Consider the following 27,319-nt stretch of genomic DNA (forward strand, 5'->3'; position numbering starts at 1 on the left):
GTACAGACCGGGATTTTGAAGGGTACCCAGCATAGCTCTGAGCATATACCGATACATCTTGACCACCCTCCCCTGAGCCAGAAGTCTGGGGACTGCACTACTACCTTATTTATAAACAATCAGAAAGTTCTCTTGGGAACAGGAGATAGGTTTGTTTAGGTGGCTCCTGCTTGGCTGGGAAGGCCTCTGCTGGATATAGCTGCTCAGCTTAGTTCTCTGCAGCTTGGCTAAGTGGAGTTCAGCTTGAGGTCAAGCTCTGTTGAAGTTGGCAACGTGACATAATGCGGCCACTGGGCTCGTGATAACCCCAGGGCTTCCCTTGGAATTTGCTGCTGTCCTACTCTCCCAACTGACATTGCAACTTCAGAAGGTTATCTTGGGGCTGCACGAGACCAGCACCGTCCATTCAATGAAGATAAAGCAAGCAGGTACTTTAGTGCTGGGGAGCTGCTTTAGCTGATGCGGAATATAGTTAGCCCCTCGACAGCAGAAGCTCAGGGGTATGCGATTATGCTGTCCAAATTTACACAGACCCTGCAGGCTGGTATTTTCTGCTTCTTGCTCACACTAAGCTGCTTCTTTTAGCTCCATCAGGAACCAGAGACCCATTAACCTTTAGCAGACTGTTTTTGTCTATTTGGGGGTTGCTGGTTTTTTTGGGTTTTTTTGTTTGTTTGTTTGGTTTGGTTTGGTTTGGTTTGGTTTTTTTTGGTGATACTACTATTGGTATGTATGTTGCAAAGGGAGAAAACCAAAGAAACGGAATCGGCCATCCCAGCCAGTACTTCACAGAATGACATACAATGTTTGCAAGGACTAGCAGAAGCACCATCACTCAGAATCCGAACAAACACAAAACCCTGCGTTTATTTTCCGAATGGATTCTGACAACAAAGTAGCAGTAACCTTCTTTTACAATAGGAACAAAAATCAGCAGATACTATTCTTCTATCCTTAGAAAATTAAGAAAGAGCTGGCTTATACTTGTGGCAAAGTAGCAAATTAGCAACTGAGGTCTCATTGGAGTCCTGCGTGCTTAGTAATTCGGTGTGAATAGAAAACTCCTCAGACAGGTCAATATGAATATTTCAATAAAGGTTTGAAATAGATGAGGAAATGCCAATAATCAAAAAGTTCCTGGAGAGACAGCGCAGCGGTAAGGAAAACAAAGTGAAAAAGTCTTGCAGAAGAATGAAGGAGGAGACCTAATAGAAAAATATATAGGAACAAATTTATTATACCTTATGCTGGGGAGTGTGTTTGTGGGTAAATGCCATTGTCAAAACCAAGCTGGGAATACCATAAGTGTCTTCGAATGATAAACTTTGATTAATCTTGTATCAGATATCTAAATTTGTATAATGGTATTTATTTGGGCCACTTCATAGAGATCCTGGTTGAAACTGACAAAGATCAAATAGGAAGTCAATGAAATCCAATATGTTGACAAACTGCTCTTGCTGGCACCACATAAAAATAAGCAGAATCCAGATATAAGGTTGTCTTTATTGTAGATGGATTCTAGATAAATTCTTAAAGGAAAATCTTGGGAAATGAAGAGAAATCAGAGTTTACTGAGGATGAGCCAAGCCTGACCACTATCCATGTCCACTTTGGACAAGCTTATTAGACAGGGAGTTGGGGGGGGGGGCAGGCACAGTAGACTCGAGCTTTCCCAAACATGTGACAATATATTTCATATTGTTTTGTGGACAAGATCGAGACTTATGAACTGAAAGCCAAAATAAGGAGATGTATTAGTAGCTAATGGAGAACAGAGAGCTAGTGGAGAACAGAAGATAAAACTACTGCTTTGTGGATGAAGATCAAAGTCCTCCATATGCCTGCATAACCTTGCATCTTCATTTTCCCCTTCCCCGCCCTTTGCCTTCTGTAACTTTCTCCAACACATCACACTCCCCTTATCTCTATGCTTTTGCGCATGACGTTCCCTGTCTCTGATGCTGCTCCCGTTACCTAGGCATCTTTAGAATTCAGCTCAAAGTCTATGTCCTCCAGAAAGAATTCCTAGAATTTCAAGATACAGCAGGCTCCCACTGAACACACTCAAGGTCACCTGTACTTTGTGGCACCTATCACTGTTTGCAATTATACACTTGTGTGCACACTTGCAATTATACACTTGTGTGTGTTCAGTTTATTTGCTCATCATTGTGTTCCCAGTGTGGAAATGCCTGACATAGAGATGTCACTCAATAAATACAGGGAAAGTCAAGACTATTTGGACACATTATTTGTCCATTCCTGGAAGGATTCTAAATTCTCTCCTGAGATCAAGTCAGAGCATCCCAAGAGTGCTCTAGACTATACTCTTGGCTTTTACCATAAGAAACTTTGCAGGGAGAATGCTTCTGCCTTTGCATATGGAGGGAGCTTCACTACTGTGAGAATCATCTCTCCAGGGAAGGAGGAGGAGCTTCTTTTATTGCTGAGTTTGAGACAGTGAATTGGGTATGTGCAGCCCAGTCCTCTCTGTGCTCTTTCTCTTGGAAGTGACTATCTACAGAAAGCAGACACTCCACGCTGCTCCTGTGGATGTCTCATAGGGGCCAGTCTGCATGTGCTAGGTTGAGGGCTGACCAGCACTGCCTATGACTGGCTAGATAAACCTCTTGGGTTTTGGGATTTATTACTAGGGACTCAGCTTATTTGTGGATAAAAGTCACATTTTCCCAATATTGTATTTATCACTAACAAAAGTAATATCTGCTTTGTCTCTGCTCTCTGCTTTGCTCTTGATGCTAGGATTTATTTGGCACTCAGGATTTTTTCAGGCTATTTCTGAAACTCATGAACTGGAAAGACGGTTCACCTTTTTTGGGGGGTGGGCAGGGAGAGCATGAGTGGGAGAAGGGGAGAGAGGGAGAGAGAAAAATCCTAAGCAGGCTCCTTGCTCAGTGCAGAGCTTAACACAGGACTCAAACTCACAACCCAGAGATCACAACCTGAGTTGAAACCAAGAGTCCAAGACTCAACTGACTGAGGTACCCAGGGGCCCCAAGAAGATTCAGCTTTAAAAATACTTTTCTTAATAATGTCTGTTTGGGAAGACACTATTATTACTATTTTGTACTTACCTCATCTTTATGACTTCAGATAGATTAAGTTTGAGGCAGTCATTTGGGATATGATGGCACAAAGTGTTATGTTACTAACTTGGCCTTTGTCTTTTGTTAAAAAAGATTTATTTATTTATTTTTGAAAGAGAGAGAGAGAGAGGTCAGGGGAGGGCAGAGGGAAAAGAGAAAGAGAATCTCAAGCGGACTCCCTGCTAAGCATGCAGCCCGACACTAGGCTTGATCTTAGGCTTGATCTCACAAATCTGGGATCATGACCTGAGCCAAAACCAAAAGTTGGAGGCTTAACCAACTGAACCGTCCAGGCACCCATAGATTTTGTTTTTTTTTTTTTTTAGGTGTCAAAATATTCTAAAGCAATGACTCTCTCAAATGATCAGAATCCAAAATTTAGAATCGATTTGATATGAAAGGAGCAAAAAGATAAGAAAATAGACCCATCGAAGGGGCTTACTCAGAACAAAACTCGTGAGTTCTGGAGGTATGAACAGAGTCGGTTCAAGCCCGACATTTTCTCAGATTTGGAACTGGCAATATATCTGAGATGCTAAGTGCTTTGGTGCCAGACACTGAGCAGGGGACCAAACAGACTGGAACCCTGCCCTTATATTCAAGTGGTGGGATAGAATGTGGGAAGGGTAGGCAGACAGACAAAATACAAATAAACCAGTAAACATACAGTATATCAGCCTATAAGCTCCAGGAGAGAAAAGTAAACTTAAAGAGGAGATTGGGCATAGCAGGTAAGGGGTAGGGGGCACCATTTATGCAGGTTAGTTTGGCAGGATGGCATTTAACCAGGGCACTGAAGGAAGAGAATGAGAATGAGCCATGTGCTATCCTTGAAGGAACATTCTAGATAGAGGGAACAGCAAATGTAAAAAGGCTCTGAGGTGGGCTTGGTGTTTCCAAGGACCAGCAGGGAGTGACAGGAGATGTGCTGAGATAGGGAGTGAGGGGACCAGACCATGCAACAACCTAGAGTTCACTGAACCAACACTGAAAGGAAGGGGACTACTCTTTTAAATTAAATAGAAAGTAGGGCAGCCCGGGTGGCTGAGCAGTTTAGTGTCTGCCTTTGGCCCAGGGTGTGATCCTGGAGACCCGGGATCGAGTCCCACGTCGGGCTCCCTGCATGGAGCCTGCTTCTCCCTCTGCTTGTGTCTCTGCCTCTCTCTCTGTCTCTCATGAATAAATAAATAAAATTTAAAAAGAGAGAGAGAGAGAGATTTCCTCTCCCTCACCCACCCTTCCCTCTCTCTAAAAATTAATTAATTAATCAATTAATTAATGAAATAGAAAGCCATAGGAGCAGATGGGTCATGATCTGATCTCTTAAAGTGATCATCCAGTTGTAGTGTTGTGAATGGTGTTGGGGGGTGGGGGTGAGGGTGCAGAGAATCACCCTCACTCAGGAGCCACCTGCAACAAGCATGTCACAGTGGCCAGGCCAGAGCCGTCACTGCAGTGAAAGTCCTGAAGGAAGAGCAAGCAGAGGAGTCCAGCACTGTGCATATGGCCCCCCGGGGGGCTGGAGTCACCATTCAGTGATGGCCACAGGGGCAGGAGAAACAGAAATGGTGGCTGGGGATCAGGATTGAGTGCCATGCGTGTAAATCAGTCTGGAGCTCAACCAATTTAACGGGCATCTACAGCATGCACGATGGCCTGAAATCCTGAGCTTATGAAGGTGAATGTATAAAGTAATGCATGCTTATCTGTGCCAGAATGTCTTTCAATAGTAAAAACCTAAAGCTTGAATCTAAACTTTTGAGGCCACCACCCCTGTGAGCACCCTGGCAGCAAGGACATTATTTTCCACCATGACCCACACGATTCCTCCTCAAAGGATATGCTCTATAAACATCGCTGGGACTAAACTGGCCGACAAAGAATTTATGTTTAAGCCCTGATTCACAGTAGATCCAATCAACCAAAACCCTACAATTTTCTTTTTTGTAAACTTACTTAAAATTAATCTCTCACCCAGTTCAGCTCCCTTTTCCCAGCTCATTTTTCCAGATTTCTAAAACTGTATTGTAACATGGATAACAAGCTTTCACTCAGAGAGAAGGACACTTTCATGAGATTGAGAAAAACCGCAGGGCAGCGAAGTAATACACTCATTTTCTTTTCTCCCAGCAGATTTTGTTTCTAGAGTGTTTTCTGTATTTTAGACACAACCAACACAGTAAGAGACTAAAAATATAAATTAAAAAAACGGATCTCTACCCTCAGGAAGCTTGGGAACCTAGTACACCTCGTTACACCAATGTAACTAAATCACAGCGCACTCAGTGAGGCTCCCTGGCTGGTTCCCCTTCCCTGTGTCTGAGATCACCCTCACGGTCTCTGAAAGGGTGAGCCTCACACAGTAAGGAGGGAGTCCCCAGGAAGAAAGCAAAAATGAGTTGTTTTTAGGAGGAAAACAACCACCTGTTCAAAAATAGGACAGACCTTGTTTGCAAGATCTTTTCCTGTGTCTGGCTAGAGAGAGCTAGCTTTTCGATTACATGAAATTTCAGACACCAGGGGCTCTGGGGAGAATTCTCTCGTTCCTGAAGCTGCTTTTGGCCAGAAGCCTTTTGAGTCAAGCTTTGGTTGTCCATCTCCAGTTCTTGCGCTGTCTGTGCCCAGGACGTGTCCTCGGAAGGGCAGGGGGCAGATGAAGGGAGGGTCCATGGTCAGGGTCTTAACCAGGCCGTCGTTTGTAAATCATTTGCTGTTTCTCTCTAAAGGATCAGATCCTTCTTAAGAGGATGCAACCGATGGTATTCGAATGTCAAAAACTATTTACAAGCTTAACTAAATCTTCCTGTTGGTAACAGTCCTGTGGCCAGCAGCTGAGTGTGTTGCCAATGGCATCAGGCTAGCTCAAGGCAGTTATATGTCCTTCCCACGGAGGCTTCAGTGACAAGGAAGCCATCAGCAGGACAACGGGGTGCCCAGACGTTGTGCCCTCTACACACTTCACACCACAGCATCTCCTTGCTGCCTACAGGCAGGAAATAGCACTCATCCTACAGCCTGAAGAAACGGGATTCCTGAAGGAAGATAGCCTCCCTGGAGGATCTCTGGCAACTGTACCTGGAAGCATCATGAAATGGCCTCTTTTATTTTACTGCCTTGGGGACCAGACACGTTTGTATCTTTTCAATAGTGCCTGATCTCAGGAATAGAAATTACAGCCAAGCACTTGTGGGATAAAAATGCTTTATAGCAAGCCTTGAAGATGACTCTTGCCAGGTTAGGGGGCTGAGGAGACCCTTGGATTAGGATCCCAGTGAGCAAGATCTTAGCTTGTGTTCCTCCAGACTTTCTGCCTGACTTTGGATAAAGTCACTTACAATTTTGGGTCAGACTAGATAGCCTCCTGGGCCCTTCAGGATTAAGTGCCTGTTATTCGAGCCAAGGGGTGCACAGAGGGCTGTCAGGTCCAGGTAGACTGCCTGGGGCCAGAGTCTAGCCACACCAGGAGAATCAGGGTTTGCTATCCAGTCATATAGCATCCTTTTGCTTGGTTTTGGTTACTTAGAAGCCTTAAAAAAAAATAAAAAAAAAAGTAGCATGTGCCCAGTGGGAAATTTGGAAAATAAGGGAGAATTTAAGGATGCAGATAAGCACCTGAAAATCCATGATCTCAAAACAACTACCAATGCTATATGGGTCCATACCCTTCCAATCTTTATGCTATACTTATGCTTTGTTCCTGAGATTATGTGACCTATGTTCTGTGTGACCTGCTTTCTTAGCTCAATCCTGCATTCCCTAAATAAAGAAGCACTGAAGATCAGCCAAGCACCTGCCCCGTGCCAGGCTCTGGGAAACACCATAAACAGGTTGAGTGCTGCTTTAGGGAGCTCATGGTCCAGCTTTTCCATATCATTAAGAAATTTCCATAGTCACAATTTCTAACATCAACATTGTATTCTTAAAACAATCTGTTGTTGCCGTCATTTTATTTTGTGTTGCACAAGTGGAGATGATCCAGTTCATGGGGAGAGCGCAAGAGGAAGGGGGTAGGAAATGGGGTCCAGTAAAAGGGTAGAAAACAAGACAATGAGATGGAAGACAGAAGGAAAACCATTAACGGGGAAACAAAGTGTAGAAGCAAAGAGGGTGAGTGGGGTTAAGAACAGCCGCTCTGAGCCCAGGAAATCACTGGGTGATTTTGCATGTGGAGTGAAAACCACAAGCTCTAGAGGCCAACAGGTGACTTAACACTTCTGTGCCCCCATTTCCTGGTATAGAAAACAGGGCTAATGGCCCTCACCTCCTAGAGTGGTAGTGAGGATCACATGAGCTACATAGAACATTGAGTACCTAGGTACTCCATACATGATATGATAGCCTTTATTAATCACCCTGCTTCAATAATGCAGAATAGATTGTATCAAGGGGAAAAAGGGAAGGGAGGAACCAGATGAATGAATGAGAAGTCTGATTTACTGATTTTGTAAGTACAGTTATCCTCTCTGACCTACACAGCTACATGTGTGTGTCAGAAAAAGATGTGCCTGGAAAGGGGTAACTGCAAAGAGTTTAATAAAAAGGATGTTATCTGGGGTTCCTGAGTGGCTCAGTTGGTTAAACATCTCCCTTGGGCTCAGGTCATGATGACAGGGTTCTGGGATCAAGCCCCAGGTTGGGCTCCCTGATCAGTAGGAAGCCTGCTTCTCCCTCTGCCTCTCCCCTACTCGTGCTCTCTCACTTTCTCTCAAATAAATAAATAACATCCTTTATTTTTTTTTTTAAAGCCATGGGCAGAGAAACCAACCAGGGACAATGAAGTGCCTCTGAGGCAAGTAGCCCCGGGAAGTCAGTGCCACCTCTAAGCCTAAAAAGCAAGGATAAAAAGAGGTCTTAGAACTTAACAAAAAGCTCTAGGATCAGGAGATGTGGCTTTCGGTGGAGGATTGTAGCCACCAGCTGCTCAGCTGATATGCTGTGGCGGGGGGGGGAGGGGTGCCATTGGCTGAAATCATAGCAAATCAAAGGGCAGCGGATGCCCCATTGGTGCCCTCTGCAAGGGGTGGGTTTCCAGGGCATTGAGAAGAACAGGGAAATGCAGAAGATGATCTGGAAGGGAAATGGAGAAAAAGCAGCACATCACTAGTTTCTAGCACATAAAACGGCAGTTATCCCTTGTCATTTATGAGTTTACCCATCAAATACCATTTGACAATGTGTCGCCTGTACTTCTGGAGACCATGTGTCCCTGGGTCCTGCTGCCGCAGCGTGACCACACACCTGCATCCCCCCATCCCTGGGCACACACACACAGGTTGCCAAGTTCGGGGACCCAGGACTGCCAGGTTGAGAGTTGTCAGGCCCCAGGAAAACCACACGTCCTTAAAACCCGTGGCACTTAATGTTCAACTCGAATGATAAAATATGTATTTATCAGCATTCCTCTCCTTATCATTCGAGGGGCTGTATTCTTGTCAGACACTTCTCTTGGGTCTATAGTGAGAAAGATGTTTTGTGGTTAACACCACTGGGGAAAGGCAGACGAGACCAAGAGAAAGATGTCGTATATTTAGCATTTATTAGTATTTAATTAACAGTGATACAAACTAGCACCTGATAACTTTCTCTTCTTCCCATATGCCCCCTGTTTGAGAAGGCTGCAGTGGTCTGGGTGGAGAGAGCACGGGCAGGCAGAGAAACAGCCAAATGAAATTCCCCTTAGGACACAGAAAGCAGCCATTCCTCTCCTTCCTGTGCTATGTGACATTCCTGCCAGAACTTTCCTGACAGCGGAGAGAAATCATGGCTATACATCGCAATACAAACACAGCCAAGAAGTGGAATTCCTGTTGGCATGAGTTGGTTTAATATCATAAGAACATGATGTTGTGTCTGAAAATTACATGGTTTATGTATTTAAATGTTCTTTACTATAGACTAAGTGTTCTTATTGAAAAAAAAAATTAGTATATATTTAGGCCCTTTAAAAGAAACCCAAACATCTGGCAGGTTACCTTTGAATTAATAAGTCTGTTGTCTATTTAGAAAGGGTTGAGTGGAGCCGTGTGTTTCAGGAACTTGTTTTAATGTGTTTTTCTGGTTTCTGTTTTTATTTCATTTATATATTTATTCCCAACATCAGTAGCCCCTATGGTTGGTTGGGGAGGCCTTGCTTCTTAATTTCCAGTTTGAAAAGAAGTAAAAGGTGACAGACTTGGTGGAAAGTACAAAATGTGGAAGATAAGGCACATTGATTTCTCTTCTCCCACAAGGACGGCAGATACAGTCCGGGGTTCAGTGGTTTGGGTGTTGTGTTCAGAGATAAGGCCCTGGGGCCAAGTGCCCTGCACCAATGCAGGAATGAGTGGAATTTAACTACTTTATTTATTACTGAGATTTCACATAACTTTGCTCCAGGTTTATTAAATTTCCAAAATGTTCTTTAAGTCATCCTGATTATGAACTGTTTTTATCTGAGGCTTTTCTGATTGGTTAACCAATTCCACAAATTCCTATGTGACCTTTCCTAATTTTTTCCCAGGCTCTGTTTTAAAGAATGATTTCACTGACTACATTCTTTTTTTCAAAGGAAGTGTTGGGCTTCTGCATTAGATTCTACTCACAATCCATAAAATCATTTAGAAAGCTATTATTTGCCACACAACGACAAGAAGTTGAGAGTCCCTCCTCCCCCTCAAAATGTGTCACTGGTCTGAGAACATGATTCGAGGTGGGTAAACTGGTTTAATTTAAATACTTTTGCAGATTCTTCTCTTCTTTCCCAGGCCATTACCCATAATTGAAATGCAAATGTTTATTTTTAAAGCTTTAGAGCAATTTGGTTGGCTTTCCTTGACTGTGTTTTTTAGCCGTTTGGAATTTGTAATATCAGATATTAGAGTACTAATACCATTACCAGAAAGGCAGACTGGACAACATTCTAAACCTCTCGAGGAGCCAGCTAGAATAAGCATCTCTTGGTGAGGGTACATAAATAAGCCCTTTGCCTGGTTTTTCATGCCCAGAACAATAGGCATCAAGGCAAGGGATCCATAGGAGGGATGAGTCTGGGCCAAAGAACTTTGCTGCCACTTGGGAATATTTAGGGAGAAAGAAATGAGACTCAGGTGGTGTTTTCTTCATGCCAGGAACAAGTTTGGCAGAGAATCAAATCAGAAGGTAGATTTTCATCAAGAAGTCAAATTCCAAATGGCCTCTCTACTTTTGTCAATTTGGTGTTTTTACACACAAGGACAGAGGGAATAGGTGGAGACAAATCTCCTAAGTTGGTAACGATTTGTGACGAACCTGTGGATTTTCACCCAAAATAACCCATACATTCCAATGTAATTAGAATTTGGTTTAGTTTGGTTTGGTTTGGTTTAGAGAATAACTTCTAGTCTTCCTTCTCTCAGAAAACATCTTAGGCAGTTTTCAATAAAATGTGCATTGACAAATAAGGTTGTTAAAATAGAAAATCAGAAGGTATATATACAAGGGGAGATTTAAAATAGTTACTGTAACTTAACATTAAATTTAATTCTGAGCTTCTTGGAAGTTTAGGGAAAGAGGAAACACAATGGGTTACATTGTTTTCAGCATCTGATGAAAGGGAGCATTTCACTGCTTCAGAAGATACTTGCTTTTCCTGTTACTAAATTTTAAGATGGTTGTATCCAATGGGCCCTTATATGTTTCAGAGAAAATACAAAGAAAGAAAGAAAGAAAGAGAGAGAGAGAAGAAGAAGGAAGAAGAAGAAGAAGAAGAAGAAGAAGAAGAAGAAGAAGAAGAAGAAGAAAAGAAGAAGAAGAAGAAGGAAAAAGAAAAAGAAAGAGAGAAAGAAAGAAAGAGAGAAAGAAAGAAAGAAAGAAAGAAAGAAAGAAAGAAGAAAGAAAGAAAGAAAGAAAAAAGAGGCTTTTTACATCCCCAGACAAAATCTGGGAGCACAACACTAAAATACATCCAAGAAAGTAAAACCAGCCATTGATGGGGTGGAATTGATGAGATCAGTGAATTTTTAAAATCATCTCAAGGCACCAGGTAGCATATATTCTAGAATTAGGTGTCCTACATGATAAAACATTCTTGGGGCACCTGGGTGGGCTCAGCGATTGAGCATCTATCTGCCTTCGGTTCAGGTCGTGATCCGGGGTTTCCGGGATCGAGTCCCTGATCAGAATCCCGGCAGGGAGCCTGCTTCTCCCTCTGCCTATGTCTTTGCCTCTCTCTGTGTGTCTCTCATGAATAAATAAATTAAACCTTTTAAAAAAATAGATAAAACACTCTTAACATCACTTTTTAAATGTACGAGTAGTGGTTTTCCTTTGCTTTGTATAAAAAATGATGCGAAAATAATGGCATTCACTTTTTAAATTGGTATATTTTGGAAATTCCGAGGGTTCTAAGAATTCTAAAATGAAGGTAGATGAAAGTAGTTAGGATAGCATATCCTACAACATGAATTTCCCAAATGGGTTTAATTGAATATGGAAATAAGTTTTCTCCTGCAATATTGTAGTTTGTCACTGGAACTATTTTTTTGTTTGGTTCCCTTTGCTCTTAAAATGTAGCAAAATAATGAAAATCATTATCCAGGATTTGTTGACATAGAAAAGGGAAGTGCTAAATTTATGAGTGGTCAGTGGAGTTTGGTGACCTCAGCAGTGCTCCCTGTCGCAGGAGAACCATCATTTCTACTTAGCAAAGATATAGGATATCTGGGGATCGAGACGGTTTCCAGTGGGCTCACGCTAAGCCCTTGGGGGAAAAAGTGACTGAGTCCTCCAAATTTAACTTAATTGGCATTGTGGGAAAACTTCCTTTCCACATATCAGCCCACGCTGTGTACTTCGTGTAAACCGAGGATTGTTACTGAGAGAGCTAAAGACGGGGCGTGGTTTTGCACCACAGTTTCCATGATCCACCATCTTGTGTAACAAAGTCGCTCAGCAATGTTATAGCAGGACTGAGCTATAAGGAAAACACAAATTCATAAAAACAGGGTTGTGTTGGCTTTTAATTGCATGAGGATTTAAATGATTCCACTGTATTCCTCCGTGGGTGTTCTGTCTTCATTCAGAGCAGCCTTACTTTTAATGTTTCTTTGTTTAAATTCCAAGAACAGTCCTTCTTGTAGTTCTTTAGGTAATCTCTTTTTGCATTATGACTTCCTGACATTCACAACACTTTGCAAATGCTTGAAAGCTTTATTAAAGCATTTATTATTTCAAGTATCTATTAAAGAAATTTAAAAAACTAACAAACCAAAACTAATTGCTGTAGACTTTGTTACCTTTTCTTTTCTTTCACCTCATCCTATGGCCATTGATAATTCTTCCATGATCTCCCTTAGCTTGGTGTGTTTTAATGCGTTTTCATGTTTTCCCTCACTATTTGCTAGTTTACTTGCCAAACTATGAGACTAAGGACTGAAGGTTTCTCCACTACCCAACATTATGGCTCCTTATTTGTTAGCACTCACTTACTCACTGTATGCGTATTTACTAAATATCTTACTCTACACATATTTGATAAGTATCTGTTACATGTGGAGCATATTTATGTGCTAAATGAATTTTAGATTTCCAAAATATTCATTTGAACCCAAGCTAAATCCAAATGCATACTAATTACATGAACTCCAACAGCAAACCCTTGCTCCCGTGGCTTCATCATGCCACCCATGCCTTAGCTCCAATTCTCAAAGGCAGCAGGAGACAGAGATAGGATCACAAGCCAGAGAGAAATTGACTTGTATTTAATTTTGGTGTAGTAAGGAGAGGGGGGAAAAAACCCTTGTTTTTATAAAACATAACAGTAGAATTATTGGGAAGAGAAATGTCATCATGCATGAAAATATTTTATGGCCCTTCTGGATGGGAAAGGAGGCCCCATCAGGTGAGGGGATATGACTGCAGATATCCAGGGCAAGAGATGGCGGACGTGATTACTGTGCATAAAGCCAATTGATGTAATATTCATTTCTAGCAACAGTCAATAGGGGAGTGGGATGAAAGCTATAGTCAGAGACTGAGAGGTTGGAGGACCAGGGCAGGAGCCTGCATTCATGGTGCAAGCAAATGACCAGTGAGAAATTCCTAGGGACTGAAATGGCATTAAGTACTTTTAAAAACAGTGTTTCCTAGTTGTCACTTAAAAGACATTTCTCTACCAAGTGGGATATGATCTCCCCACTACCTTCAAACCTCAGGACAGCCCAGATACCTTCAAAACAGCCTTGTAGTAACAGGAGTTGTATGGCACCAGTAGAAAGGGGTCTGGGATTCACATTAAGGGTGGGGGTAGGGTGAAAGTTGTGACTGGTAACTGGAGACAAGATCTGACTGAGAATCTGGTAGAAATGGGAAATTGGAACAAGGGAGAGACCTAAGTCTTCAAGAGTCTGCAGATGTTGGAGTCCTCTAACTCATAGGATGTGAGATAGGCCAGAGTGATCTGAATTTAAGTTTTAAAAAACAAATGACCTGAAAGTTTGCAGGATTTGAAGGTAACAAGGATGTTGATACTTAGAAACCACTTTGGGTCTCTGAGGCTTGGCTTCCTCATTTGTAAAATGGGCATAAGGCATTAAGGTAATTGAGAGGATTAAATGAACCATTCTAGGCAAACTGCTTTCCATGGTTGCTTTGGACATGGTAGCCTAGCAGTAAATACTCCTTTACTCCTCCCTGAAGATATATGCTAAGATCTTCACATGTAGGCACAAGAAAGGCCAAATGATAATTTATATCTATAGTAGTTGGCTAATATTAATATCTATTGACAAGTGTGGATAATTCCTGGAAACAAAAACAGTTCAATGTGTAGTTCAACACAATTGCATCAGTGATTCAGCTAACATTAATGTATTTGGACAATTTTTTTAAAAAAATATTTATTTATTTATTTATGATAGACATAGAGAGAGAGAGAGAGGCAGAGACACCAGAGGAGGGAGAAGCAGGCTCCATGCCAGGAGCCTGACGTGGGACTCAATCCCGGGACTCCAGGATCGTGCCCTGGGCCAAAGGCAGGCGCCAAACTGCTGAGCCACCCAGGGATCCCCCTATTTGGACAATTTTGAAGTTAACTGTGGTGGCTTAAAAAGTGACCCCAAAATTTTTGGTACTCCTTCCATTAAGAGGTAGGGTCACCTTTTCCCTTTGAATCAGAGTGGGTTCTATAGCTGCTTTCACCCACAAAATATGGTAGGATCTTGTAGAAACAGACTTTGGACTCTCCCGCATCTGGTGCTGGCCTTAAGGCCAGTAGCTTTCACTTCCTATCTCTGGGAACACTTACTCTTGAAACTCTGAGCTGCCATTTATGGAGGCCAACTAGCCTGAGACCATCATATCATGAGGAAACACAAACTTGCCATTTAGAGAGACTGTGTGTGTGTGTGTGTGTGTGTGTGTGTGTGTGTGTGAGAGAGAGAGAGAGAGAGAGAGAAAGAGAGAAAGAGAGAGATGCTTATTCAGTGCTTAGCCTTTCCACTCTCCAGCAATTCAGGGCTTCCCAACTGAGGGCCCAGACATCATGGAGCAGAACCAATTCAGGCAGAGTGCAGTAAACATGGCTTGGTTTTGCTCCATGATGTCTGGGGCCTCAGTTGGGAAGTCCTGAATAGCTGGAGAGTGGAAAGGCTAAGCACTGAACACTGTGCTCTGTCTCAATTTCTGACCCACAGAATTAGGATTATAAAAATAATAAATTGTTATTCTTAAGCCACTGTACTTTGGGGTGATTTGTTATGAAGCAGTGGATAGCCAGAACATTAATGTTTGAAATTTAATTCCCAATATTACTTTTAGGTAGATTCAAAAATAGGTGGTTCCTAATCTAACTTTAATAGGTATTTTAATTTTTTGTTTGTTTGCTTATTTTTGTTTTCTTATTCAGCCATCATATTTCAATGTTTTAAAATTCCCATAAAGGAAGTTGATTTCAAGGATATTAGGCAGCAAGTCCAGGTAAGAGAACATGAGTGAACTATAGAAGCAGATCCACTTAAATCCCAGCCCACCCACTTACTAATTATGTAAATCTGGACATTTGAAAATATGTTTAAAATAGCTAATATAGACCAGGTACTGAACAAATGCCAGTGGCTCTCCCCTTTCATCCCCTTATTCCTTTCTCTTTACATGTCAATGCCATTTTAAAAACAAGAAGAGAGGATTGGTGTGGATTTTGGAGTCAGAGAGACATGAAATTCGAATCTATGCATTATACATGGTCTTAGAAAAATTATTTCAAATCTGAGTCTCAATTTTTTTCAATAGGATTACTGAGAAGATTAAATGAAGTAATTTATGTCAAAGAGCCAGAATAAATGCTCAACAAGAAGTTACTACTGTCATCATTATGATTCATGTCAAACACAAATATTTATAAGATAATATTATGAGATTAATCTTATGTTTAATCATACTTTGGGGGAGCAGCAAAGGACATTTCAATCACTTCATATCTCTTCTGTCATGAGTTTCTCTTCCTCCCCAAATAAAAAGGAAATTAATGTATGCTCCAGTAGATTCAGCTAAATGGAAACCACCATTTCTTAGGAAGCAACGTTCTACAAAGTCTATAATATAAACATGGCTACAGGGTTTATCTCTTGTATGAGTCAACTGTTTAAAAAAAAAAAAAAAGCATTCCCATTTTCATGAGCTCTTTTATTCTTATTTTTATCAGTTGTAACCACACTGTCCATTCTTATCTAAGCACCTTAGCTCAATCCTGCAAAAACATGTTCCTTTTTAAAATCAGGGTAGTCAAAGGACCTTTACACATATCTATAGAGAGCTATATTTCCTCTCCATCAGAATAAAGGAAATTGAACCGAGATGGCCTAATACAGACTATATGGGATTCTGGAATCTTTGGGGTGACAGAGCACCCACTCACTATCAGCACTTTTGAATAGACCAATTGTTGCTCTGTTTTGGAAAAGCTTTAGAAACCTTGTCATTGGCACAAATAAAACATTGAACAGAAAAATTTTCCTCCTTCTGCATTTTTCAGACCTGCAATAGTACCACACAGAGGCATAGTTAAATCCCTTTGGGAAGAATGTAGGGTAAGTATGAAGTATCTTTTGCTCCACTTATTTCAAGGACTGGTTGTGTCCTTGCTGCCTTCCTGACTTACCATTCTATATGTATCCTTCTCAATGCCATGTACTTGGTGGATGAAGACAAGCTTCCCCAGGGAAATTGTAGGATTTTTTTTTTTTTTTTTGGACCTTCCTTCAGATCTTTTGCTAGAACTCTCAAATTCTACAAAACTCTGCGCACACAAAATCACAGCCTTGGAAAATGGAGTATGTATAAGGTATGACACATAGTTGATCTGTTCTTAGTAAATATTGGTTTTCTTCCCTACCTACTAGGAGATCTACCCTCTACATCTTTGACTTCAAAACCTCATGCTGAATCTGAGTTGTGTTTGGGGATCTGTTACCCTCTGAGATAACAGCAAGACCAAACTGTCTCAGTATCTACCAGTTAGAATAGAAAGTGCTTCTTACAAAGTAGCAGGAACCTGGGAATTGATATTTGGTTCTGCTTACTTCTTTTTTACTCCCTTCCCTAAGGTGACTTTCTAGAAACTCCACACTACCTTACTGCTTACTGATGGAAACCCAGTTTGCCAGCTCAGAGGAAGGATGCTCCACCCCAAAAGTAGTATGGCATAGGGTAACACCTCTTTCTCCTGGCTTCTTTGGAAATTGAGCAAGACCAGCAAGAAAGAAGTAACCAAACATAAGACAGAAGTAGTTAGACTTCACAACAACCCGTACTGAATTTTGGGAATCTAATTTATAGGAGTCTTTGACTGGATAAAGACAAAAAAGCTCAGTCTGAGTTTCTATCAAATGCTTTTTGAAAACAACAATGGGACTGGTTTAAAAATACATGAGTCAGAAGCATCCGGATTACATTTCCAGGGATTTATCCAGGGATTTAAAAATTTGGAGGAAAAGAGTCTTGGCAACCAGCATTCAGGGTTTCATGAAAAGCTTTCAAACCAATTATACCTACCTTGCCCTGAGATAGCTCGTTAAATAGGCTTGCCAGCCCCAGGTGATAGGGTCCTAATGGCTTATAGTCATGATTTGCTGTTTGGGATTTCATCCCTACTGCTGGTCAGCCTGAGAAGATGAGAAGCGAATTGTGTTGGAGCCGTATCTCTGCCCTTTCTCTGAGAGGCAGTGCAGGGTTTCATTAGACTTGAGTGTAGGACCACCAGTTCCCTGAAGGCATATTTTGTTGATCTTGCTGTTTAAAGACAAAATTATCTTGGAACAAAACTTTTCCTATTTTTAGGCACATGGTTGATTGTGAAACTGGACTGACTCTTCAGGGCTTATTTCATAAACACACCCGAGACTGTCTCAAGAGACAGACGGATTGATGCTCTTGCCATGGGCGGTTCATGATGAGCTCGAATGGATCTTGAAAAAAACCTGACATCCCAGGGGGTTGGAATTTGTAGGGGAAGAGAAGTGTGTAGAACTAACCAGGGAACCTAGGGTTTTCTGAGTGTCATTGTTCTTTTCTTTTGGCTCTCCAGGAAGCCTACAGGCTGGGGTAGGTACAGACCCTGAGCACTTTCTGGGTTCCAGATGAAGAAGCTTATAGACAAGGCTCTGGCTTCTCCCCGCACTGGCTCCAGGTCCTCCCTGCATTTCTGCCTCCAGAAGGCCCTGCAGAAGTCTGAGCTCCCTGAGCTGCCACCTGGTCCCAAGGCTGAAAGGAGAAGGCCGAAAAGATGATCCTTTGAAATAAAAGAGAGTGGGAAAGACAAAATTGGCCTCTCCAGATCACTAATTCATGTCTCTCTTAAAATGTTCTTTAATCTTCAGCTTCATTTATTCCATCCTGGCCCAGGGGTTTGTTTCCATAATTTGGGAGAAGCAGCAAAGAGCTTGTCTGTCATCCAAGCATGGGCTGAGCTGTGATGGCCCTGGGAGGGAGCCCCAGCTCGGCTCCTGCGCTGTAGGGGCCCTGGCTCGGAGCCCAAGCCAACCATGGCCACCTTGTCTCTTTGCCAAGCCCTGTGAGTTCAGACCTTGCTGCAATTTACAGGCAGAGCTCCTGCCTGCTGTCCACATCCTAAAGCTCAAACTTGACTTCCCCCACAATTCCATATAGTAGGAGAAAAAGGTTACAATCACAAGAAGTCTCCAAAGGGGAAAATTCAGTCCTTACCCTGATATCCCAACATAATGGGCATCAGAAGAGGGGCAAATGTCTACCAATCCTGAAATCTTGTCTTTAGCAATCACCCTATGTGTCAGGTACAGGCTGTCCAGTGACCAGGACTGCGTTGAGATAACACAGCAATGTATGGAAGAAAATTTTAGCCTGCTACTGGTTCTCTGCTCTGCTTACACAGCCAGTTGCCTTTGGAGATGAAACATCTAAGCTTTAAGGCAAATCTGCAAGTTCAAGCATGATTAAAACCGAGTAAAACCTGGAAATGACAACTTTAATTATGAGGATGATGCATCAATTTTACCTTCAACAGTACTCAAATACGATTACAACAAATCAGCTTGCAGTACTTCCCTTCAAAGCTATTTCCACAAGTTCACAAACAAACCATCTTGTAACCTCATCCGAAGAAAGAAGAGGCCTTCCTGCAGGTAGCTGAGTTCTGGTCATGCTCCATCCAACACCACACAGCCACTTGGGGTGCCAGAACCTGTCTTTTCTGGTGCTGAACATTGATAAAACCAGGGAGATGGTGTCTTCTAAAATCTACTAAGCACTTTCAAAAAGATAATGGTGCCTGGTGCCCCTGGCCTGGAATGGTACTGCTTAATAAATCGTCACAGGCAGGGAAGGAGAAAGAAAATAACACTTTTCTCCCTCCTGAGCACCTGGTGCAATCCTTCTTGTCTTACCCGGGGGATAAAAGGGGATAGTGCATGGACAGTTCGAAGGGGGTGGTAGTGATTCAAGCTACATTTCTTTTTTAGGATAAGGAGTAGACAAGTGAGAGTTGACTAAAGCAGGCAATAGTAAAAGGGTTGTCAGCTTCTTTGTTTTCCTTCTACTCCACTTTTGCTAATGATTATAGATAAGCAGAGCAATCTCTCTGTAGACGTGTCACTATCGTATGTAACTGGTTCTCAAATTAATACTGAAGGAACATCCATGGTTTTCCCTTTTGAAAACATTTTGAACGATAGCCGAGTTAGAGAAATACTGAACTGTTGAATATGATGAGCCTGATTTTACCGCTAAGAACATCCCACCTTGGATTGAAGCAGGTCTTCCTTTTACCCCCTAGTGGTCCACTGGGGAACTCTCCCTTGAAGTGGGAGGATAATTTAGTCAAATAGCCCCTAGTGGCCGGAAGGAGTTACTGCAATTTGCTAAAATGCATCCATTATTGGCCTGAAAACTCAGTAATAGACTCTCAGTACATATTTAGCAAGGGTAATGAGCCTTTTACACCACCACCACCACCACCACAACAACAATAACAAATGTACCTGGAATTAGTACATTGCATTGATTTAGCAGTATCACTAGGAGGAACCCTTGGTTTTTAAAAGCAGTTAGAAAGCCATTCCTTACTGAACTTGAGTAACTTCACGTTTAAAAAAACAGAAATTAAGTTTGAAGAGACAGTTATCAAAATAACAAATTTGCATTCTTGCTTGATCTAGAAAGATTTTAGGGCCATTTTAGAAATGTAAGTTATAGAAAGATATATGAAGGTGTAGAAAAACAGGAGGATATAAATTAAAGAATTAAAGCTCTGAATGAGGTTAATCTCTCTCTCTCTCTCTCTCTCTCTCTCTCTCTCTCTCTCTCTCATTTGAGGATGAAATGGTAAGGCAAACTGGTGTCTTGTCATTTCCATTTTCTCCCACTAACCACTCTCTTCCAAATTTTCATGTATCAGCACACAGCACGTCAGATGTGAGGCCAATAGTCTAGTGTGTTTAGGCATAAACCTTGGAGGCTGTAACAGTCTGAAGCGGGTTCTCTCTGACTGGGGGTCTGTCCTCAGAACCGTACCTTCCACCCATCTCTACCAGGAGAGGCAGAGTCATTTGGATCTCAAAGCATTTGGGAAGAGTTAGCTTTCTCTTATTAACTTGCTGTGAATAAGTAATAGTTTTTGAAACAAGCATGTTTTTTAGAAGGTGGTCAAACTAATGAACTTTGCTGCTCCTATTTCACTGAACAGAATGACAGACTGGCTAAAACAACAAACAAACAAGCAAAAATGGTACTAATATGCCAAGCTAGGTCACATGGTGTATATAAAAAACTTTGGTCCAGTATCTAAAAACATTATCTCTCTGTTAGAATTCAAACCCGGTGTCTCTCTGAGTCCATCTGAAAGGCAGACAAAATCAATTAGCAACCCTTTCACCCTCTGGCAAAAGAAGGAATTTCTACAAGAATGCCTTCCAGAAGCTCTCGATTGTTTGGCTATTGGCTGTTTGGCTGATGTGAAGGCAGAGACACAACTTTTGGGCTTCCCCAGGGGACAGGAACTGGCTCCATCCTGTCTCTCCTCTACCTTTGTCGGCTCAGCTCTCAACCCCCAAGGGGAGGACCACGGCATGTCCCAATTTGGGGTCAGCTGTCAGGAGACAGATCTGTTTAATATTTAGCTTTGAAGGGAATTGGCTGAATCAAAGATGAAAGGGATCAGCTCCAAGTGATGGAGAAAAACAAAAACAAGTCTCAATTGTTTCAATATTTCCCTAGAAAAATAAGAAGATAATGTCAATGCAGGTGAGGGGGAGGGAGAAAGAAAGGGATGGGAGGGAAGGAGAGAGAGAGACAGAGAAAGAGAGTGGCTAGGGAGGGAGGAAGGAAGGAATGAAGGAAGAAAGGCAGCAGGGAAAGGAGGAAGAAAAAGAGAGAGAGAGAAGCAGAGAGAGACAGGAAAAGAGAGGTCTCTGAACGTTCCAAATCCTCAGCACGCTATCGGCCAGCCCGGTCTAGATGCAGACATACCAGCCAGAGATACAAGTAACACTCCACTCTCAATGACAGTTGTCCGACAGAGCTTCTCAACTCTAATATGCATACCAACCACCTGGAACTCTTGTTAAAAAGGCAGATTTTGATTCAGTGGGTCTGGGATGGCACCCGCAATTCTGCATTTCTAGCATGACCCAAGGTGCTCCTGAAGCCCTGTCCCCAGGAAACATCGTACTAAAGTACAATGAAATTGTGAATTTTGGCTTCTGACTCTTCAGAATGAACTGCATTCCTCAACTTACACCCCTTTCTTTCTTACGCTACACATCCCATAGTTCCCTGGGCCAGAAGGCCACCTCTACCAACTCCGGAAGCTTCTTGATCATGAAGCCAGGCTAGGTTTCTTCCCACTCTACATATTCTTTGGGCACACAATGTAGGTTCCTGGATCACCTAGCCTAATGTCTTCATTCAGTTTACTAATTAAAAGTTAAATGACATAAGTAACACTTTACTACATTCTTGATGTAAATACAACTTCTTTATTTTGTATTTGCTATATTTTGTCTTGTTTTATAATTATGCACAATCTGACTTCTTTGCCCCAGAAGAATGCCAGATTTCAGGGGATAGGACCTCCGGCTGTGCATGTCTGCAGCCCATGTGAGGTCCAGCTCAGAGCCATGTACATGGTGGCTCCTGGCTAGAGAGCCACTGATACGACTTGACTGGAGTACCGTGACATGCCAGGGTGCTTCAAGCCTCCTCTAGCTCTCCGCCCACACTTTGACACAGATGAGGTATGATTAAGATAAACATTGAGAGAAGACCTGAAAGGAACACAAAGGAAAGAACTTTTCACACAGGGGTGGCTATGGTAAGTAGTCTTGAAAATGGCCCCAGTGATCCCAGCCCTCTGGTATGCATACCTTGTGTGGTTGGATAAACACAGCCCACACTGTTCCAGGGTTGTTCAGTGACACAAATACAATACTGTAGTGAGGGTGGCATGTCACATCCAAGATTAGGTTATAAAAATACTTCTGTTTCCTTCTAACTTTCTTGCTGTCTCACTCCTGAGCTGCTTGCTCTAGGAGAGCAAGCTGCCATATTGTGAGTAGCCCTATGGAGAGGTCCACTCGCTGAAAAATCAGAGCTTCTGGCTAACAACCAATGAGGCCTCGAGGCCTCCTGCCACCAACCATGTGCATGATCTTGGAAGAAGATCCTCCCAGGTCATGCTCTTAGATGACACTGTAACCCTAGCCAATGGTTTAACGGAGACCTCTTACTAGACCTTGGGCCAGCTAAGCCTATCTTTAATTCATTGACCACCCTTACCTCCCCCCCAGAAACATAGGATAATAAGTATTTGTTGTTTTAAGCTGCTAAGTTTGGGGGGCAATTTTCTATGCAGCAATAGGGAATGAGTACAATATCTTGCAGGTATTTTGAGATAGTGGGAAAAAGAGAGGACTCATGTTTACAAAGCAGTCTGTACCTATCACAGAGACATCTGCTAGGTGGTGGAAGTTTATATGACTGTGATGGGAGGAGGGTCACCTGCCCTCCTTGATCCTTCTAATTTTACCTGCTGTCTCCTTGAACAATGGCCCGTCTCCTGGCACCTCATCCCTATGACATTTTAGTGCCCAGGGAGATCTTACCATATTCGATGTGCAGTGCCAGATTTTCTGATTCTCAGCTCTGCAATTCCACGGGTCATTTGCCTGGTAAACAACCATGCAGCTAGAATAATAGGAAGAAGTACCATTTGTATGTCTGATTATTTATTTTCCACATGTTTATTTGGAAATTACTGAGTCTTTGGAGAGAACTGAGGTAATTGGCTAGGGCCATTCACTAAGGGAAAGAGAGATTTGAAAGAGAACCAGGTAACTTGCCTCTGAAATCTGACTTGGAAATGATAAAAATAAGTGATTTATGGTAAGAGCAAATATTATTCTTATGTCTTAGTTATGTATTGAAATTAGCTGAGAATACCAGGAAAATTAAAAATGAAATTCATTTTTTCATTCCAAAAAATGTTATCACTTGGGTACTTACTAATTTATTTATTTATTTTTTTAAAAATATTTATTTATTTATGATAGACATAGAGAGAGAGAGAGGCAGAGACACAGGAGGAGGGAGAAGCAGGCTCCATGCTGGGAGCCTGACGTGGGACTCTATCCTGGGACTCCAGGATCACTCCCTGGGCCAAAGGCAGGCGCCAAACCACTGAGCCACCCAGGGATCCCCGGGTACTTACTAATTTAAATTGCCCCAGCTGGGATATGTGAAATTTGGGGCAATTTTCCTACATGTCTAAAGGAATTCTGGACTGCCTATGTCCTCCATGTTCATTCCATTCACTCTTACCTCTTTCCTCAAACCAACACTTACACAGCATCTATAGTAAGTCAGGTGATTTTCTGAATGCTTTACCTTTAATAATATTTAATGCTCATTAAAATTCTATGAGATTGATACAATCATTATTCCCCATTGTACACACACAGAAACTGCAGCTCAAAGAGGCTAATTAACTCATCTCCTTTTCAGTGATCTATTGCTAGGTAATAAACCTCCTTGATTTAGTGGCTTGCAACAATAAAAATTGCTGATTTTTTTCACCAATCTACCATTTTTCAAGGATGGGCAGGAAGGACTTATCCTTGCTCTACATGCTATCGAGTAGGACAGCTCAGCTGGGGGGCTGAGGGATCCACTTTCAAGATGACTCACATGGCTGGCAAGTCACTGGGGAGATCGGCCAGGTCTGTGAGCCAAGGTGTTAGCCTTTCCATGGGTTACTCAGGGCTCTTCTGTGTCAGCCTGTCCATGGGTTACTTGGGCTTCCTCATAATATGATAGCTGGATTCCCAGAAGTGAGTGACTCCAGAGGGCCGGGTAAAAACACACAAGATTGACATGAGTTTGTCTCAGAAGTCACAAAGCATTACTTTGGCTAGATTCAGTTGGCTGAATTCAAGAGGAGGAGAAACAGCCTCCATCTCTTGATGGGGAAGTGTCAGTGTTTTAATGATTCTGGCACAGCATGTGAGATGGGAGATATGGTTGCGGCCATCTTTGGAAAATACTGTCTGCCACACACTGCAAATTGGGATAGAGTGTGTCCAAACCCAAGCCGTCCAGCTTCAGAGGCCATGCTCCTGAACACACTGTCAGCCTGGCTTCCTTCTTCTCCTTTGAGCTCTCTCCCATGGAAAAAAGAGCAGATATTCACTATTTCTCTTGTCCATAGCAGAAGGCTTTTCTATATTTTGAACTCTGAGATAGCAGTTAGTGGCTTTTTCTTATTCACTTTTTTTTTTAGAAGATTTTATTTATTTATTCATGAGAGGGAGACAGAGAGGCAGAGACACAGGCAGAGGGAGAAGCAGGCTCCATGCAGGGAGCCTGACATGGGACTCAATCCCAGGTCTCCAGGATCACACCCTGGGCTGAAGGTGGCGCTAAACTGCTGAGCCACCCGGGCTGCCCTCTTATCACTTCTAAAAGTCAATCAAGTGCAATTTTTCAAAGTGCTTTTGAAAATATAAACTGAGTGTGGGCTTCTCAGTAGCATTCAACACCGTTACCCGAGGAGCCTGTGGAAAAGGTAGGTTGCTGATTCCTCTGCAAAGATTCTAATTCATTAGATTTGAGCATAGGGCCCTGGAAATCTTCATTTTCATCAGTGCCCTGAGATATTAGGATGCAGATGCTAAGTATCACACATTGACAAATGACTTAGGCATTTTCATTCTTTTTGGTAGCCAGTATCTTGAAACTTCCTTCCTGTGCTTGGGAATTCCCGATGCTATGAGTCAGTGCCTCCCAGACGTGCTCCTTCAGTCTTCTGTGCAGGCAGAAACATGCTTTTCAGCCTCTTTGGCAGCTAGGGCACAGGGGATGTGAGCTAGACTCAACCAACCAGATGCTATCACTTAAGACTATATCAGAAAGAAATGCTGTCCAGAACCCAGACAGCTTCAGGTTTAGAGGCAGCATTTCTACTGTAGAGGCCAGAACCTAATAACAAAGGGACAACTTACAGGGTCCATACCTTGGACTTCTTTTAGTTTTATGCATTTAAAAATTTTTTTTGTTTTATTATGGTAAGAACTCTTAATGTAAAACCTACCCTCTTAATATTTTAAGTGTGCAATACACTATCATTATCCAGAGGTACAATGTCCTCCAGACATCTAGAACTTATCATCTTGCTTACCTGAAACTCAATGCCCTTTCATGAGAGAGCCATTGCATTTTTCACTCAGTGGTTCAAGTGTAGAACACTGTTCCTGGGTTCATTGCCTCCAAAACTGTTGCTCTGGCCCTTTCAGAGAATCCGTGCACTGTTCAATATTTTACAATAAATTCTGTGTCCACTTAAACTTACTGGAGACAGTTTCTATTGTTTGCAACTGGAGAAGCCTGACATGGTATCAAGCATGTCATGCCTTGAGGTCTTTCTCAGTATCGTTATTCCTAACAGAGAGCAAATACATTTAATTGATATAATGCTCTGCTTTGGACTTGATTTATGCCAATTGCTCTATATTGGTGTATATATAGGTATGTTTAGCTGCAGAGATGTTATACTCATGCTGATTTGGGGGGGGGGAGGGCTATAAATTTCTAACATAGAGCTCTAATCTCTTCGGCTGGTTTGGAAAATCCCTGACCATTCCACCATATATAAGTAGGTCATTTATTACAAAACAAACATCACTGTTTTAATCAGGCCTCAGTATAACATAAGGATTTGGGAAACCCAATTAAGTAGTTGATTAACAACAAACATTACTAGATGTAACAAACTCCACAATAATAAAAATACTTGAAACACCACTGCAGAGTTCATTGTAATGTGATTTGACTTTTAACACAATGTGAGCCAGTCCTTTCATAGAGGCAAAGAAAGGAAGGAACAGAGAGATGCAGCAAGCTAAAGCAAAAGGAAGCCTATTTGTTTACAAGTAACCAGATTAATCACAGTCGTTTGAGGGAAGGCTCCCTTGGAGTCTGTCTGTATTTAGGCATAAGCTCATGTTAGAGTATATGAATCATAGAGACCCTTCACAGACTCAGAACAATGAATTGATGTTTCAAGTGTTGCTAATTTGGGGATACAGGAGCAAGAATTGTTTTCTAATGGTGTATTACATGTACAAGCTAAGGTAAGGTAATTTATTAAATAGTAAAATATAGATAGGTTGAAAACAGGAATAAAAATAAGCTTTTGCTTCTTACGGTGGCTATCTTTTCACTTATTGCTCTGAAGTCTTGTTTTTTTATATTTTTTTCTATGTATTGGTGTACCCATATTTTTTACATAGACATGCTGTGTTCAGGTAAAATAACATAAACACCTAGGGCATTAACACAGGTTATTATTTTAAAACTCCAGTAATCCACAGGGACAGCATAACAAAATAAACCAGAGCCAGCGCAAATTGCAAAGATGGTGTGCTGGTTATTAAAATATTGTCTGTCAAGTTTAAACCCATCCTTTTATAATTGTCCTTTGTGATGCTGGGGCAGGATTTCTCCTTTGCCGGCAGGTTCTACGTGAGGGTCTGCCAGTTGGGGGCAGTAGAGAGAGGCTGTAAGGTGAGATGAGAGAGAAGAGCCTGGTTCATTTCTGTCTGTGTCTTTCCCTGGACAGAAGATTTTTCTGCAGCAGCCACTGATTGCAGTTGGCAGCTTTTCCAACACCCCGAGAACTAGCCTGACTGTGTCCCCTCAGTAACACCTGACTATCCAATCCTCAAAGGCTCAGTTCCAGCCCTGGGGACTCTCCTCAAAGTTCCTGAGACACCAGCACCAGCAGCTCCCCTACTCAGAGGTCTAAATTTTGTCTTCACAGACAAATGAAGGATAAGACAGAAGCTTCATGGGGCTGGAAGAACAAAAAATAGGTGTCTGAGGCTCACCATGTGTGGGATGCTCTGGCAAACCATTAAGTCTTCTTCCAAGATTCTATGCTTTAGTAATTTCATCCTTTTTTCATTGATCCTCCAGCTCTAGGGGAGATAGCAGCAACAACGCAGTTAATACTTCAGAGCTCCTTTTCTGCCTTTAGAATTCCCCTGGCCAACAATTACTCACACTAAATTTTCTCTTCTGAAAAGCTGGAATGGTTGCTACTGTCTGAGTGGATCTTGATGACACAGATGGGCTTCAGGCTTCCTCCATCCTCAGATAAAAGAATGATGAAATCAGTCACTAGCTGAAATATCAGGAAACATTTTCCTAAAAAACATACTAGGATTAGAATA

The 27,319-nt window shown here is 42.0% G+C and overlaps 2 long non-coding RNA genes across 4 annotated transcripts in view; one reads left to right on the forward strand and one right to left on the reverse strand.

The window, feature by feature from the left end:
- Positions 1-294: 294 nt before the first annotated feature.
- On the forward strand, positions 295-17,899 carry LOC112670388 (uncharacterized). Of its 2 annotated transcripts, none has more exons than XR_003142936.3 (4): positions 295-428; positions 9,658-9,798; positions 16,096-16,150; positions 17,647-17,899. It is a non-coding gene; the product is annotated as an uncharacterized LOC112670388 (long non-coding RNA). The 2 variants fall into 2 exon arrangements; XR_003142935.3 differs by lacking the exon at positions 295-428 and adding an exon at positions 2,286-2,472.
- Positions 17,900-21,590: 3,691 nt separating this feature from the next.
- LOC112670389 (uncharacterized) overlaps positions 21,591-27,319 on the reverse strand; it is a 59,782-nt gene continuing 54,053 nt past the window's right edge. Inside the window, exons 4-7 of one of the 2 annotated variants that reach the window (XR_007405462.1) lie at positions 27,150-27,237; positions 26,975-27,064; positions 22,697-22,778; positions 21,591-21,859 (exon numbers count right to left, since the gene is read on the reverse strand). This is a non-coding gene — a long non-coding RNA (uncharacterized LOC112670389). Of the gene's footprint in view, positions 21,860-22,696; positions 22,779-26,974; positions 27,065-27,149; positions 27,294-27,319 lie in introns of both variants that reach the window. The other variant, XR_003142937.2, reaches the window with a different exon arrangement.

This window comes from Canis lupus, chromosome 2 (genome assembly GCF_003254725.2).
Source record: "Canis lupus dingo isolate Sandy chromosome 2, ASM325472v2, whole genome shotgun sequence".
NCBI classification, from domain to species: domain Eukaryota; kingdom Metazoa; phylum Chordata; class Mammalia; order Carnivora; family Canidae; genus Canis; species Canis lupus.